Genomic DNA, 18,935 nt, shown 5'->3' with positions numbered 1-18,935 from the left:
TTTTAATTCAGTTTATATTAATAATAAATTTAAAATTAAAATTCAAATTGCTAAATGAAATTAAATAATTTATATATGAATAAAATAATAATATAAAAAAATGTTTATTTTAAAATAAATTAAATATTTTTTTCGATATTTGAAAAAAATATAAAAAATGCAGTAATGAATTCGAAATAAAATATTGTAAATTTTTGTACATTAAAAAGTGTTGAATCAGCAAGTGACCTTCAATCTGATAAATTTAACTAACCGGATATGGAGCAGAACAAAACGTCTCTCCCTGTATTCCCTAGTGGAGTTATTAGTAACGGCGGTGCTTTCGGAACGTGACCAAACGCACTGACAAATAAAATATTACATGTATGCTTTTTAAGAATTAATATATGTTGCACACAATATGTATATGTTAATATTATCCCTTGGGAATGCATTCAGTCTGTATAATAACTCGCGACAAATAAAAGAAAAAAAAAAATCATGAGGTCAGTAATTCAACAGAACAAAATTAATTGATGCGCATCGTAAAATTCGATTGAAGACTTCATGGGTAATTGACATTCAACTCAGTTTGTATTTGTTAAAATAAAAAAAATAAAAATCTCATATAACTCCCTGAGGAAATCACAGTTCAAATTGATCCCACGATTTATTTTTAAAAAACTTTTTTTCTAATATTAAAAATAAAACTTTATAAATATATTATTTCATTATTATTATTATTATTTTATTGAATAAAAATTTTTATAATTAATTTTAATATTATTTAATATCAAAGTTAAAAAGCGATATGGACAAGATGAGTTTTTGCATGGAGTTCTTGATTATCAGTTTTTAAAATAACTACTTGGGATGAGGAAAAAAAAAAACCTTCAAGCAGTATAATCTAGGCTTTTTTGAGAGATTAAAAATAAAAATAAAATTACAGTTAAAAAAGTTTCAATTATATATATAAATTTGATTGATCGAAATTGTAATTTAACTTTTTTAACTGTAAATAAAAATAGCAATGCATTAAAAAATTTTTCTCGTTTTATATTTATCCAAACTTAGGTACCATCTGAAAATTTTTCAAAGATTAATATTATAAGAAAAAAATTACAAAGCGAATGTAAAACTTGTTTATCATGATTTTTGTAATAATTTTTCTTATATTGAAAATAATTTTACAATAAAGTTATGTAAAAAATTTGGCCATTGACTATATACATAAAATTATTTGGCAAAATTACAATTTTATTGTAATCTTTCTTTAAAAATGAATCAAATTCACGAAACTCACAATAAATTTAGCAGACTGAAATTTTATGCACTACCGGTTTTAAATTTAATATATTTTATTATAAATTTTATTTTAAAAAGTTGACATTTTTGTGCTAAGTTCAGCAGTTTGTGCTAGATTCACGGAGAACGTAATCAATTCCTGGAACATTTTTTCTTTCTGTTTACAAGCTCAAAACTCGAAAACTAATTGATAAATAGAAAAAATTCATTCTTGATAAAGTTCAGAAATAAATTACCAACAATAAATCCCGCTTAATTAATACTCTAGCTTTCCAACAGATAAGGCCTAGAAATGCTTCTGAAATTACATTTGACAATTCAATAATTTGTTCAATCATCGGATATCTTTGTATTATTTCTGCCATACAATTAAATTTTTAAAAGCGATAAATAGTAAAAATATTGAAGTCTATGTTAACTTTTATATTTGTATAAATGATACTTATTTATATGTATTAAAATATTTTATTAAATTGTTCAGTATTTTTTTATTTGAATTATAATATTTTTATCGTTTCAAAAAAAAAAAAAAAATACATGTATGTGCTTTTATTTTTAATTTTGCTAATCCATAACTCATTATCTAAGACATTAATCAAAAAAGTAATTTTTATAAATTGTTTAGAATTGAATTTTGACAGTTAACTCCACTCAACCCTATGTCTATTGCAATAGATAACGATATGTACAGAGACTGAAGTACATAACAATTTTTGACATTGTGTGACATTTTACATAATTTTATTGTAGAATATCATCTCTCGCTGCCAATCCCAGAAATAAAACAAAAATTACAAAGCAGTATAGTAATTTTTATTCAACATGGGTTTTAATTTCTTAGTTAAAATTCTTCAATGTAGAAAAACCATCTGAAAATTTTTCAAAGATTAATATTATTCCAATTAAATTATTCTTGGGCTATGTCTGTCTTGTTTATAAATAAAATTTTTCATAATAGTTTTTTCTTTTGTTGGAAAATATTATTTTCAAATTTATTTTAATGTCTAATTACTCAAAAACTCGGTCATTCAGTTAATTTACAAAATATCAAAAAAAATTATACGATAATAGAAATAATAATAATAATAATTTTAAACAAAACAATATGATGATGGGAAAACAAATATCATATGAAATATATATTTATAAATTTAAGCAAAAACTTGCAAATTTCATTCTGTTCGTGTCGTAATTCAACATGTAAAATCATATCGTTTAGTAAAATGAATACACACATGTCAAACAAGTTTTACACTATTATTACTTATAACATTAGCATGTCTGAATATGATAAAGATGACCTTTGTATACAATATAATGTTTCATTAAATTCATGATAAAAAATATGTTTTTTTTTTTTTCAACTTATAACATCCGGATTAAAGTAAAACTTTAATTATCGTGTGCTACTACACAACATAGCTAAATCCAATTCATAGCAAGTACAAAACTTTTCTACAACATTCAGGATTGGAAGAATATTATAAATTTTTTTTTTTTTTTTATTCATTCTACTTTATTATTAAATATAAAAAAAAAAAAAAAAAAAAGAAAAAACTTTTTTAATTTTTAAAGTCTAGTTGAATTTACTAATTTTTTTCAAAAAAAAATAGTTATTAATAATTCAAAAAAATACATATTGAAGTAAAAAAAAAATCAATTAAAAAATAATTTTATTTAGAGAAAATGAAATAATATAAAATTTTAGATCAAAGAGATATTTTAAAAAATATAGCTATATAAGAACAAAGGCAAATTTGATACCATATAAATGAAAAATTCTTTCATTCACTGGAATTCAATGTGAGTTTTTTTTTTCCAGATATATATTCACGTATTTTATGAAAGCGATATGGAGAATATTGAATGAACGTGACCATAGGTAAAGTGCACTTTATGGTATGTATGGCCTCTTGAGATTATTTGTCAAAAATCAAAAAGCACTGTCAGCAAATCTCGTGATATTGTAACGTATTGAATTTTTATTTGACACAAATAGAAATTTTATTTTTTGCATATATCAAAAAGTGAGATATTCAGAATACAGATTATCGATGATAAAACAATACTTGAAAATTTTTTATTTTATTTATAAAACGAGCACATTGGCGCTAATTTTTTTTTTCAAATTTATATTTCCCTACATAAAATATCATTATACATGCACAAAATTTTGCTTCAATCTGTATCAAAATCCGATGATTATTGATAAATTGTGCTTAGCTTAATATGTCAATTTTAAAATTAAAATACTAAAAAAAATTTCTTCAAATTCTATTTCTTCACACATAAAAAACACATAATTCACATTAAAATTATGAGCAAGTGCATTGAGATTGATGATTATTAAAAATTAAATTTTTTTTAATATTCACAATTTTTAAAAAATATAAAAAATATGTAAAAATAAAAAAATTTCTTTTCAAATTTATTTTCACACATAAAACACATAATTCGAAATAAAAATTTTAATTTATAATTCAAAAAATCCATGATTATTGAAAAATTTTTGTTAATTTATTATTTGAATTTTTAAAAATGAAAAATAAAAAATTTCTTTCAAATTTATTTTTCAAAAATAAGTAAAACAACATAAGACAAAATTTTTAGTTTTTCCAATTGCATCAATTAAAATCCGATGATTATTGAAAAAGTTTTGTGCTAGCTTAATATTCACTTATAAAAATGTAAACAATAAAAAAATTTTTATTCAAATTTATTTTACACATAAAAAACACATAATTGTGCAAAATTATGAGTATGTATGAGATCCGATGATTATTGTCAAAGTTGTGCTAAGTTTTGCTCAGCTTAATATGTCAATTTTGAATATCAAAAAGAATTTCTGTTTATTTGCACTTTTTGTTTTTATTTAACGAAATAAATAAAAATAATAGAAAAGTGTAAAACAGAAAGAATTCAGTATGAGAAATGAGAAAAACAATGACAATCAAAATTCTGAATACTTGAAAATTTTTTATTTTATTTATAAAATTACTTAGGTGTTTAATCATTTAATGTCTATTAAAATTTAAAATTTTATAAATAAATTTATATATTTTTACTTACCGAATGATCAGCTCTACTTGTCAAGAGTTCGTCTCAAATCTGTAACAATAAAATTAGATATTTAAATTAATAATCTTTTTTTAAATATTCAATGAATTATTAATTTTTTTTTAGGAATAATTAAATCAATATAAAATTAAATTTATTTGACCTTATGCTGAACTTTTTAGTTGAGCAATTTAAAATAGATTATTGTTTTTTATTCAAGTATCTCAAAAATATAGACCTAATTTTAACATTATATTTTGTACATTTATTTTGTTATCTTGTTTAAAGATTTATAGCTTGTATGGTTTGTTACGAAAATTGGGATAAGTGTAGAAAATATGGGCAGATTGCCAAGTTTAAAATGGTTCAAGCAGGAAACTGGACGATTGTTGTAAATCAGTTATAGTTTTGATACCAAAATTAATCATTTAAAATTTAATTAAAAAAAAAAACTACAAAATAATTAAATCAACAAATATTATTATTGATAATTTTTTAATAATAAATTATTTTTTAAAAAATTTAATTGATTTTTTATTTCGTTTTTTTATTTCAGCGAAAGCATTGAATTTTTTATAAGCTCAAATTTATCGTTGATATAAATTAAAAAAATTATTGTCGTCACGATAATAACATGAGTATAAAAAAAAAATTGTCTAGACTTTAATTAATTAAAAATGAAAATTATTGTTGTCATTTTTTTATATTTACTTTTAAATAATTAATAAAATAATATGTGTATTAAAATTAACAGAGATGCTGTTGATAAATAAAATCTTTAAAACAAAAAAAAAAAAGCTTTTTTTAAATGAAAAAAATAAATGATAAAGCCACGACAAAAGATGATTGAAAAAATTCATTATTTTGAATTTTATTTTTAACAACAATATCTTCCATGCATGACTGCAAAAAATAAATTCAAAAGCTGAGAAATATGTCATAGTTATATGTGAAAAAAGTAAATAAATAAATACAACAAAAAAAAATATCTTTTGTAGCGCATTACATATATAAATGTGTCTCACATTCGCATGCAATGAGACTTTCTCTTATATTGCGAAGGCTTGTTCAACATACGTATACACAAGTCAACGACTGTAAGATGACGTTGATAAAACTCGAAAAGAAGAAAAACAACACGTAATAATATCTTTAGAAAAAAAAATACCACATTGTATTAAATTTAGCCTGATACAATGAGATCATTAAATAATCCAATTTTTATCTGTTCTTTTTTTAAACTCATCGTCATAAATAAAAGCCGAAAAAATTTTCTAAATTAATAAGTCTAACATTAAAAAGTTTTATGATGAATATTTCAGGTTCATTATAATTAGCTGAACTTAAAATAGAACAATATTAAAAAATAAATGAGCAGTTTTATTATGTAAAAATCAATCATGACTAAATAAACAAAATAAAAAATGGTGTATTAAATAAATGAAGCATAAATAAAGAGGTACACTCAAACGAAATTCAGACCATATATAATTTAAATTTTCAAATCAATTGAAATTTACATTTAAAATGAAATAAAAAAAATATATATTTAAAAAATGTTTGAATTTGTGTTGTGGATTGAACTCGGGTTTTGATCTATTTCCTGTTAAATTTTTTTTTTTATTATTTATTGGTTTTTTTTTTTTAGGAAAAAATGTTTCTTTTAAATTTTGCTGATATATAGACTTAGCCTGTGTTCCTTTGTCAAGTTTCAATATAGAAACCATAGTATTGGTCTAGTTATATACTACATACAATAGAAAACCAATTTCAGGATTTCCATTTCTCCATTTCTCTGGTGAGAACTACCTACGTTACATAAACGTAGCTTTTGGTTTGAAAATTTAGTGATTGAGTGTAAATCCATATGACTAAAACTATTCATTCTGAAGGTAAGCTTCATCTGTCGATATTGTATTTACTCGGGGGTTAGATAAAAAAAAGAAATAAAAAGAAAAAAAAAATTCAATAGAAAAATAAAAATTGAAAAAACTAATATCAAGTTTATTTTAAAACAAAAAAAAATTGAAACACACAATTAATATTAAGTCATATTTAATTATCATTAAAAATTTTATATTTTTATTTAAATATACAACTTGAAAGACAAAAGACTCATTTCAACGAACGGTCAATGTTTTTAGAAAAAAAAAAAAAATAAGCCAATAAAATAAAGTATGTACTTAAAAGTTTTATGCTTTTTTAGTTACTGAGAAATTTATTTTTATTTGTTATTACAACAATTAAATTGATATCGTCACGTACTTTGGTCGACATATATTGTTTTTTAATAATATAAAAATATAAAAAAAAAATACAATTATACACATCCGGTGTCGTGTGTGTGAAATATTATTTGTCGATATAAATAAATATAAAAATCAAATGAAAAAAAAAAGAAAATACATGAGTTTATTGACACAAAAAATTATGATTATTATAAATTTATTAAAAAAAAATATATTTGATTTTAATAATAAATAAATTGAATATTTATAATAAAAAATTTTTTTAAATTTACTAAAATTTATTTATTTAGAGACAAATTTTCAACAAATAAAAATACTTTTAAAATCAAAATAAATATGCATTATACTAAAATGTTTAAATTGGCAAATTTATAACTTGTATTTTGAAGTTGTAATCCAAACAAGTAAAATGCAAATACTCAAATCCATTAGAGTTTGAATAATATTGAATACATATATTTGTTTATATATTGTGTTTAAAAATAAACTAAAATTTTGAAAATTTAATAGGCTTTGAATATTGATTATTGCAAGAGGATTTATTGAATTTTCATCAGAATTAAAAAAAAATAAACATTGATATATTTTTTATGATATAAGCGCATGATGTGTTGCCACACGAGTAGTATTGAATTTTGATGAATCTAAAAGGATGTATTGTTCATCAATGATTATGCATAAATTTAAAAGCTATCAGCCATGTTCATTGTGTGAATAAAATAATTGTTTTTTATATTGTATTTTATATATATATATTTTTTTTTTTGTTAATGAAGAAATGACTTTTATTTGAATATTTAAAGAATAAGCAGGAAATACTTGATGAAACGTTTCATTGTCCTCTCACTGACGTTTTTTCATTCAAAGTTAATTCATATCATTTGAATCCACTGGATGCACCCTTTGTTTAGCATTGTTTAATATTCTTTTACTTGACTATTTTTTTTCTTAAATTTTAATTTAGTTTTTATATTATTCAACTTATCTTTTTATTATCAAGAAGATTTTTGTCTTGGTCAGTGGGCTTTTATATTATTCGAAAGTCACAGGTACAATATTAATATCTCGTAATAGCTGTATGATGAAATTTAAAAATAATAAAAAAAAAGTTTAAATATATAATAGTGAATTTAAATATTAATTTTTAACTTGTATATATTAATTTGATTAATTAAACTAAAGTTTGACAATTTAATTTAAAAATATTATTTGAATATTGTAGATATACATATAAATTGTGTGTTGATAAATTAAAATAATAATTATAGTAGAAGGAATTATAAGAAGTATAAATGATATAATAGAAATGAACAATAGCTCAAAGAATAAATACAGAAATTTGAATGAGAAAGGACTATCAAAACTCTTGGTAAATTGGTGAGTTTCAAGAGTCCAGTGTAATTGGAAGTCGAATCACATCTTTTACTCAAAGAGTTATATACCCCAAACCCCTATCTACAAAATCGACCACTCTAAAATTGTTCAATCGTAGTATTTCCGGAGTGCTATCTATTTCCTCTTGCGCGTCACCTCGCAATTGTCAAACAATACACAAACAGTTTTTATACATATATATTTGTCCTGCGCAAAAGTTTTATCAAAGATAAAAATTAAATGCAATTTTGTCAATTAATATTTTAAACAGCATAGGTTATCAAATAGAAAATTTAAAAAAAAAAAATGTTCAGATCGTGGCAAGTCGAGTGTGTAAAGTTAAAAATTTTTCTATTTTTTTTTTATTTCCATAACTATTTTACAAAACCGTTTGATGTTTTATTTATGAAAAATAAAAAAAAAAAAAAAAAAGGCCAATATTCTACAACAAATTTTCAAATATCATTTCCGAAATACCTTTGATGCATTTTTTTTTTTTCATTTACTTTCTAGTAATCTAACAAAATATTTTTCATTTATTTTTATTCAAGTTTCATCTCGAGTTTAAAAACAAAAAATTAAATTTATAAATAAATAAAAATAATTTATATATATTGTTTAGGTCAAAGATAAACTTTAAGTTGATGAAAAAAATATCAGAAACTCATTGCACGATCAGTGCATTATAATGATTGATAACAATTGTACACATAAAGTTTTTATTTTTTTTGTTTTTCGAACAAAAAATTGACTCTGGACAAGTTCCCAAGATGTGCTCACTCGATGAAAGCCTTCAATTTTATCCAAGAGAGAACATACACGTTCACAGAACAAATCCCCCCTTTACTTCTCTTGATATGTACGTGATTCTGAGGCCGATGAAATAAATTGCTTCAAAGCATGCAGACTTGGCCACCCTCATTGGGTATCCGGCAATTTGCCATTGCGGTGTACCCCTGCACCCCTTATCATCTCCCTATTTTATTTTTTTTTTTTCATCTAAATGATTTCTGCTCCCACTGTATATATTTTCACATATATACACACACTCACCCACGCATTGCTCAACATATCGATTGGTACATACGCCAAGCATCAATAAAAATTTGTCGTGTATTTCCTTTTCTTTTTTTTTTTTTTTCATTGCACGTACAGACTGCCAATTTAATGTCCTCGAAGAGGCATCGTCGCACCCTCATCCACGTAGTGCTTGATCTCTCCTCTCACGCACACACATTTAAAGTAGGTTTCTTATTCCACTTTGCAAAACTCAAGTATTTTATTCACAACCATCACCAATACACATTAACAGCATCTACTTTTCCCATTGACACTCCTCAATGTCAATATATAAGGGTGTTGGTAAGGGTATTGGTGGTTATGTTATATAGAAAATAAACTAATTGATGAAATCTAATACTTTCACGAGATCCACATATTGAATTTTGCTTCTTTATTTATTTAATTTTCAAGAACTTTGCTTGGAAATAAAAATACAACTCAAATAAATGACGCAATTTTGTTAATGACATTTTCTCGTGTGATCAACGTGTGGCACGTGCCAACTAGAGGAAGAAACTTTTTAAACATAATAATCATATATAACTTTCGATATATATTTTTAAATTTTTATTTACAAAAGTTTTATATATAGTTTTTCCATTGAATGAAATAAAAATATACGGATGATGAATTTTTATTTATCTCAAGATGAAATATTTATTTTTAGGAAGAAATATATATTGAATCAAATTAAGCGAAGCAATTTATATAATTATATTTAGATATATACATAATAACTACCCGTATATAAATGAACTAACATATATCGACATGTACAATTTGAACAATTTCCTTCAATTGATTGGATATATCAAGCATCGATGTTGCCCGCATAGATGTGTGACTACGTCAATCAATTTGGTTCTCAAGATAATTTCGTTTAAACCGGAATTTCTGTGATGTTGACATCGTCTACATTGAAACAATTCTCTTTGGTTTTACGATGAAAAGGCGGACACTATAAAGGAGTTAAAGACAAAATATTTTGTCTTTGTCGTTAACCCAAGCATGTATAATCGATTGTAAGCGACAAAGTGCAAAACCTCCGAATACATAATCTCTTCAAAGAGAACCTTTCAACAGAAAGATCACTTTAGTGTTTCAAGAACGTGTTACAAAGAACAAAAAAAAAAAGTACGAAAAAAAGTGCCAATTCACATTGTATGTCTTTTTTTTATTATTATTTTATTTTGATTCCTTATCATAAATATCAACCGTATGAAATATGCACAAATATAAATAATACATATCATGAAATGAAATTTTTAAAAATGTATTACGATGTTTGCATATAAACATTTCATCTTTTAACATATTTTCACCATATGTCTTTCATTTCCGTAGACACAAGATGATAAAACATTATTGATTTTTTTCTTTTCCTCATTTTTTTTTTTTTTTTTTTGTCGTACGTACATACAGATCAAAGAACATCATTTTTATATTATAGATGGATTTTTTTGTTTTTACTTTTAGATGAATTCTCTTTGCATTCTTTTTATATATACATTTCGTTTTTTTTTGTTTTATTTATATTTACATAAATAAAAAGAGATGAATTTTCGAGTACATATATATAACGGTTCAATCTAATGGCTGCTACAGTCGGAAATGCTTGTTTACATTTAACAAGATATCTTGAAATAACACTGATAAAAATAAGTCTCACTCAACACTACGAATCGACACGTTTAAAAATTTATCAACCCTCATTATATACATCCAAAATTAAGGGCGAAATATTTCGATAATTAATAGCTTATCAATAGTTTGCAATATTATATTTTAATATTTTTTAATTAAACCATGTATATAGTTTTACAAAATAAAAATTCTCGGAATTTTTTATCGATGAGATACTTGAAAATAAAAAAAAAAAAAATTATTTAATGATAAAAGTTTTATAATAAATTTATTACATACAAATTTATCAACTAATTATACGAAGAATTTTTTTATTTGAAAAAGAAATAAAATCGGATATAAAAAGTAAAGCTGTCATCAACTCTGTAAATATGAAAAAATAAAAAAAATTTCTCAATAATTGAGAAAGCACGTAGACGAAGAAGGTTTTACGACAGGTATCAGAAAATTTATAGTCTTTCTTATTTTAACCTTACACCTCATTGGAATATATATCGAGAAAATAGTTTCCGGGGTGAAGGAGAAAGAGCGATATAGGGGGGTAGTATTAGCGAAATTTATGAGCTCTCAGCACAGTGAAGCCATAATATTGGAAAATGAACAAACGAAAATTTTCAAGTACCATTACAGCATTATTATAAGATAAATTGAAATTCTCAAGACTTTTGTCTCTGTTCACGTGGTCTCAATTCATTGAATTGACAATTTTTTTTTATTTTTCTAAATTTTATTCTTTTTATTTCTTATTTACGAGTGATCGTGATTTTAAACCAAAGTAGAGTGCAACGTAGATTCTTTGACAATTTATTGGTCACGTTTAAATTAGTTTTATCAAGTAAGGAAATTAAAAATTCGTTAGGGAAGTTGAATAGGAACATGTGTCTTGATACAATACAGATAAATGGAGGGTACTTTTAAATAAATATTTAAAGATTTTGTGAAACTTTTACTAAGTATATCCTAATACATTAACAATGTAATTATCTAATTTGTTGACTGTCAAATCAATAAAAAAAATTAACTATTGATAAATTAAAAAATATTTTCTTCTTGATACAGTTATTTTAGTTGAAAAAAAAAATACAATATAAACGAAGAAAATAATGAAAATTGCTGAGAAATTAAATACGAAAAAAAAAGGGAAAAAAAATTAGAAAACGAGAGCAGGCGAATTCCATGGGATACAAGAATCTCAGCTGAAAGAGAAAAAAATAGGTAAAAAAAAAAAAAAGAGAGTGGACTCTACATAACTACAATAGAGCCATGCCAAGAATCTTTTTCGTGAGTGGATCGTTGAGCAAATGAAAGTAAAGCCAAATGAGGAAAACTTTAACCACAAAACTTCAGTCCTCACAGCGTTATTCACACGAAAAACAAAAATTTTACAATTTTCTATTTTTTAGTACTTTTTTTTATACTCACTACAATACATTTTTAAATACTTTTATTCTCGTTTCAAGCTATTTTCATTTTGTTTATTTTTTTTTGTATTTTAAATTACAAAGGTGGATATTTTTGTAAGATAAATATGTCAAAGTGTAATTATCATTAAAAAATAATTACAATTATATGGATATAATAACATTTAAATAGAATATAATAACTACAATTTCATAATCAAAGTTTGACAAGAACAATTACAAGGTATAAAATATATTGAGCATATTTGAATTCATAAGTTTGTTGAACCTCAACCTCAGTTTAATATGAAACCTGACAATATTCCATACAAAGTTTTACGAATATTTTACATAAGAAACTTGGTCTTTTCAATGATTCATTGTTGTGGTTCAACGCAATTTTAGTTTAACAAGTTGTTGCATAAATAAAGACTTTAAGTATCGTAAAATCATGGACATAGCAGTATTGTAAACTCAAGATATTTCAAAGACACAAAAATCTTCAAAAACTTTTTACAATAGCCTCAAAATTTACAACATTTATAAAACGTTTAAACAAGAATTATTATTTTCTATATTTTTTGTCTCTTTAACTTTTGAGTTTTGAATAATGCATCTTTAAAAATGTTTAAACTAATAATCATAATTTTTAACTCAATAATTGTGGAATTTGTTGAATTAATATCAACTTGATTCTAAGCTCATTTACATTACTATTTATTTTTACAATTAAATTCAGTTTTATTATTCTGTTATTTCAGTGAGAATAAATTAACAATAGTAGACAGTGGCAAAACCAATTACACTGTAGAGTTATTATGCAATTCCATGATATGAATTAAAAAGCAATCTTTGGGCGTTTATATAATATCAACATTCAGCATTTTGTAAAATATTGTTATATTTTTTTCATTTATTCCAACAATACATATTCAAATAAAACTGAATGAAAATTGTTGAAAAATATATTTTTTTAATTAAATATTATTATCAATGAAAAAAAATATAAAATAAAAAATAAAATTCAATAAAAATAAATATTTAATATCATGTTTCGAATATAAAAAAATGTAATCTATTTTTTATCATTATAAATGACTAATGTATTGATGAGTCAGTGCAATATTAATCATCATTATAATACATTATAATTCATTGAATTATCAAAAAAAAAAAATAATAATACTAAAAATAAAATATCGTCAAAGATAATAATAAAAAAATCTTTTAAATTCAGTACACATTGATACAATAAAAAAATCGTTAAACTTTATACATGTATGTGTTCATTGGGAATTGAAAATTGATACGATTTACGAGTAATCGATATTTGATGTAATGGATGTTCATTTGTTGAATACTTCAAATGACTATCTCCAGTAGTAGTAGTATTCCGAGTTGGCTAAATTTGATAGAAAATTAAAAGCCAGAAAAAAAAACAAAATCAAAAAAAATAATAATGAAATAGTAAAAATGTTAGATTTAAATGGTCACTATAGAGTCATACAGGAAAAAAAAAAATACAGCTGAAAATCGAAGGTAGAAAATTGGCAGTGAATCTAAACATGGTTTCATCTACTTTTTGGACATATTGATAAAACAAATGGACTCGATTCATGTGTGTATATTATCAAAATAAAAAGTGACCGTGAATGCAAACAAAGTAAAACGAATAATATCCGCATGAATTGGCACGCCAAGTATAACCTGACACACAATACCTTGAATAAGTGTTTACTGTAATGCTTATATAGAATTGAAAATTCAATGTAAATATTTAAACGACTATATTTAAAGGATATAACAAAATAAATAATTGATAATTCAATTTATAAATATTGTTATTTATTAATAATAAATACTGAAGATTTATTTTCCGAGTGATATATTATTTTTAATATGTTATCAATAACTCTTTTTTTTTTTTTTTATTATTTCAAGTATATTGTGAATTACAAGCAAGTAGATAACATCATTTGCATTCAAACTGTGTATTATCTACAGCTGTTGTCGAATAGCTGAATACGATCACGTCTCTCTTGTAAATTTAATACGATTGAATTTCAAGTTTCAAACTTTTCTACTATTTTCATCTAAATGTCAAATTTTACGATCTAGTCTAGTGGAATATACAATTTTTACTCTCTCTCTAAATAACCTTGGCTGATTTTGTTTCAATTTTTTTTATCTACAAATATATATAAAATAATAATAATGATATTTAAAAATTATAAATATATGTTATGTCTTATTACACGGCTCAGCCTTGAAGCGATAAGACTGAATTATCGAGCGAAAAAGACCAACGTTGTGTGTGGACTAATTCCCGAGTTAAAATTTTTCAGTCTTGCTGAGTCTTTTGCGTCTTGCTCAGTCTTGCTGCCCGAGTTAAAATTTTTCAGTCTTGCTGAGTCTTTTGCGTCTTGCTCAGTCTTGCTGAGAAGAGAATAATCTTTGTGCGTCTTTAGTTGTCTTTATTTTAAAGATGATCGTCTTTAAATGTCTTTAAAAAATTCCCTTTCTTTCCGTCATTTATTTTTCAGTCAGTATTTTAAAGACAATTGTCTTTAATTGTCTTTAAAAAAAGGCCTTTTTTTTTCATCATTTTTTCGGTCTTTTTTTTAAAGACGATTGTCTTTCGGTCTTGAAAAGCTTGTCTTCATATTTTCAAAGAAAAAAAAAACTTAGAAAAAAATCACTGAACAGGGATTCTAGAATAATTTACTTCCGCGAAAATAAATTTGAATAATTTACTCGCGAATAATTAATTTTAATAATTTCTAAGGAAAAGTTGATCTTCCTAAGAAATAATGTTGCCGTAAGAATTGCAGTGTAAATTTTTTTACAGCAATTTGACAAAGTAATTTCTTTCTAATATAAATTAAAGCTGTAAAAATAATCTACACTGCAGATTTATTTATTTGGCAACATTATTTCCTTAAAAACATTTGCACACGGAGAGAATTTTTTTGTGAAATTTACAGGGTATAACCACGACAGTTGGAATCGAAATGACATTCTGGTAATGAGATAATGTCTACAAAAAAGAATAACAGAACTTTGATGAATTAATTAGTGATCTGTTACTAATCCTGGTATTTTACTTTATAAAACAAATAAATATATGCAATTTATTTCAATAAATAAAAAATGTCCATGAAAAGCAGTAGCTAAGCGAAAAGATGTAGCTAAGGAATTAATGTATTCGTGTTGTTAAAGCTATGAAGTAGTTCATATTAATTCCTTAAGTTACATGTCTAGTTACTTGCTTTTTCTGTACATTGGTTTTTTAAAAAAATAAATTTACATGTATTTTTATTTATAAAAAAATTAAAAGGTCCAAGGAAAAGCAGTAGTTAAGGATAAAAATGTAGCTAGGAATTAATGACTAAGGGAATTATTTCCTTGAAACATAATTTTTATAACTAATTTATTACATCTTTTTAGCTACTTGCTTTTCCTTGGACATTTGTATTTTAAAAATAATTTACATGTATTTTATTTATAAAATAAATAAAAATGTCCTAAAAGTAGCTATGAAAAGATGTAGCTAAGGAATTAATGTGACAGAATTATTTCCTTGAAACATAATTTTATGGTTCTCATTTATTACATTTAGCCACTGCTTTTTCTTGGACATTTGTATTTTAAAAAAATAAATTAACCTGTATCTATATGTATGTATTTATATGTCCAAGGAAAAGCAGTAGCTAAGGAAAGAATGTAGCTAAGGAAAAAATGTAGCTAAGGAATTGAGGTTGCCAAAGAATTATGTTTCATGAAGTTATTCTTTTATTTTTTACTGCTACTGCTTTTCCTTGGACATTTTTTATTTATTTTATAAATAAAATACATGTAAATTTATTTTTTAAAAATACCAATGTCCAAGGAAAAGCAGTAGCTAAGGAAAAGATGTAGCTAAGGAATTAATGTGGCTAAGGAATTGATGTTGCCAAAAAATTATGTTTCAAGGAAATAATTCCTTTGCACATTAATTCCTTAGTTGTTATCTTCTAGCTACTGCTTTTCCTTGGACATTTTTTATTTATTTCATAAATAAAATACATGTAAATTTATTTTTTAAAAATACTAATGTCCAAGGAAAAGCAGTAGCTAAGGAAAAGATGTAGCTAAGGAATTAATGTGACTAAGGAATTATTTCTTTGAAACATAATTCTTTGGCAACCTCAATTCCTTAGCTACTGCTTTTCCTTGGACATTTTTTATTTATTTCATAAATAAAATACATGTAAATATATTTTTTAAAAATACTAATGTCCAAGGAAAAGCAGTAGCTAAGGAAAAGATGTAGCTAAGGATTTAATGTGACTAAGGAATTATTTCTTTGAAACATAATTTTGGCAACTCATTCCTTAGTTACATCTTTTCTTAGCTACTGCTTTTCCTTGACATTTGTATTTTAAAAATAAATTTACGCATGTATTTTATTTATAAAATAAATAAAAATGGGAAAAGCAGTAGCTAAGAAAAAGATGTAGCTAAGGAATTAATGTGACTAAAGAATTATTTCCTTGAAACATAACTTTTTGGCAACATTAATTCCTTAGCCACATTAATTCCTTAGCTACTGCTTTTCCTTAGACATTTGTATTTTAAAAAAATAGATTTACATGTATTTTATTTATAAAATGAATAAGAAATGTCCAAGGAAAAGCAGTAGCTAAAAAAAAAATGTAGCTAAGGAATTAATGTTGCCAAAAAATTATGTTTCAAGGAAATAATTCCTTTGCATTAATTCCTTAGTTATTATATTTCTTAGCTACTGCTTTTCCTTGGACATTTTTTATTTATTTTATAAATAAAATACATGTAAATTTATTTTTTAAAAATACTAATGTCCAAGGAAAAGCAGTAGCTAAGGAAAAGATGTAGCTAAGGAATTGATGAGACTAAGGAATTATTTCCATGAAACATAATTCTTTGGCAACCTCAATTCCTTAGCTACATCTTTTCCTTAGCTACTGCTTTTCCTTGGACATTTTTTATTTATTTTATAAATAAAATACATGTAAATTTATTTTCTAAAAATACAAATGTCCAAGGAAAAGCAGTAGCTAAGGAAAAAATGTAGATTACTTTTACAGAATTATTTTCTATTAAAAAGGAATGACATTGTCAAATTGCTGTAAAAATAATCTATACATCGCGAGTTTATATACTTGACAACTTTCTTTTCATAGAAAAATTTTCCAATAGCTCAATAATTAATTATGGCAAATGTTTCTAAGGAAATAGTGTTGCCAAATGAATGAATCCGCAGTGTAGATTATTTTTACAGTATTTGTTGAAAGTTTTTTAATAATTAATGCTGTAAATCTACTGCAGATTTATTTATTTATTTGGCAACATTATTTCCTTAGAAAAATTTGCCAATATAGCTAAATATTTATTTATGGCAAATTTTTCTAAGGAAACAATGTTCCCAAATGAATCAATCCGCAGTGTCGATTATTGTTACAGCATTAATTTCCATTTAAAAAAAATTACTTCGTCAAAATCCTGTAAAAATAATCTACACTGCAAATTTATTTACTTGGCAACTTCTTTTCTTTATAGGGAAATTTGCCAATAGCTGAATAATAAATTATGGCAAATGTATCTGAGGACATAATGTTGTCAGATAAATTAATCAGCAGTGTAGATTATTTTACAGCATTAATTTATATTAGAAAGAAATTACTTTGTCAAATTGCTGAAAAAATAATTTACACTGCGAATTTGTTTACTTGGCAACTTCCTTTCCTTAGAAAAATTTGCCAATAGCTAAATAATTATTTATGGCAAATGTTTCTGAGGAAACAACGTTGCCAAATGAATTAATCCGCAGTGTAGATTATTTTTACAGCGATAATTTTCATTCAAAAGAAATTACTTTGTCAAATTGCTATAAAAATAATCTAGACTGCGTATTAATTTATTTGGCAGCATTATTTCCATAGACACATTTGCCATAATTAATTAAATAAAAAACTATTTAATTAGGTCCAGAATAAATAACGAAGGTGGACTCTCTTTTTTTATTTTTCTAATCAATTATGCTTGTATGGATCACCTCGTAGTTTATGAAAACAAAATTATAATTATATATCCAACATGTAAAAATGGTCCCGCGCGTTAGGGCATAGGTTTAGTAATTAGAAAGACGTTCGATCGAATTCGGGTAGGGAAAAATGACTGTAAAATATAGTAGGGCATCAAAAAAAAAAAAAAAAAAAAAATATAAAATCAATTAAATATAAAATACTTTTTTTTTTAAATTTCTTTGGCAAACACTTTCAATTGAAGACTTTTTTTTAAAAGACCCTTTATTTAAAGACGCAACAAGACAATCGTCTTTGAGAGTCTTTTCAAAAATGAGCTCATCTATAAAGACTCTCAAAGACGATTGTCTTTATTGAAAGACAATCATAAAAAATCGACAAGTCTTGGAAAGTCTTGGAACTTGGACGTATAAAGACTGTTCCAAGACAAAGCGGAATTAAAAAATTTAAAAATTTCAACTCGGGTGAGAAGAGAATAATCTTTGTGCGTCTTTAGTTGTCTTTATTTTAAAGATGATCGTCTTTAAATGTCTTTAAAAAATTCCCTTTCTTTCCGTCATTTATTTTTCAGTCAGTATTTCAAAGACAATTGTCTTTAATTGTCTTTAAAAAAAGGCCTTTTTTTTTCATCATTTTTTCGGTCTTTTTTTTAAAGACGATTGTCTTTCGGGTCTTGGAAAAGCTTGTCTTCATATTCTTCAAAGAAAAAAAAAACTTAGAAAAAAATCACTGAACAGGGACTTAGAATAATTTACTCGCGAAAATAAATTTTAATTATGGCAAATGATTCTCAGGAAAAGTTG

The 18,935-nt window shown here is 24.2% G+C and overlaps 1 protein-coding gene across 1 annotated transcript in view; it reads right to left on the bottom strand.

The window, feature by feature from the left end:
* The window catches only part of LOC122855561 (amphoterin-induced protein 2-like), a 75,059-nt gene that overhangs the window by 34,180 nt on the left and 21,944 nt on the right, over nucleotides 1-18,935 (bottom strand). Inside the window, exon 2 of the mRNA XM_044157032.1 lies at nucleotides 4,354-4,392. The gene's annotated coding sequence lies outside the window, so the exon portion shown is untranslated. The remainder of the gene's footprint in view (nucleotides 1-4,353; nucleotides 4,393-18,935) is intronic.

Source organism: Aphidius gifuensis, linkage group LG4, assembly GCF_014905175.1.
Source record: "Aphidius gifuensis isolate YNYX2018 linkage group LG4, ASM1490517v1, whole genome shotgun sequence".
Classification (NCBI taxonomy): domain Eukaryota; kingdom Metazoa; phylum Arthropoda; class Insecta; order Hymenoptera; family Braconidae; genus Aphidius; species Aphidius gifuensis.
Note: the sequence above shows the minus strand (reverse complement) of the source record. Positions and strands in the feature narration are given on the sequence as shown.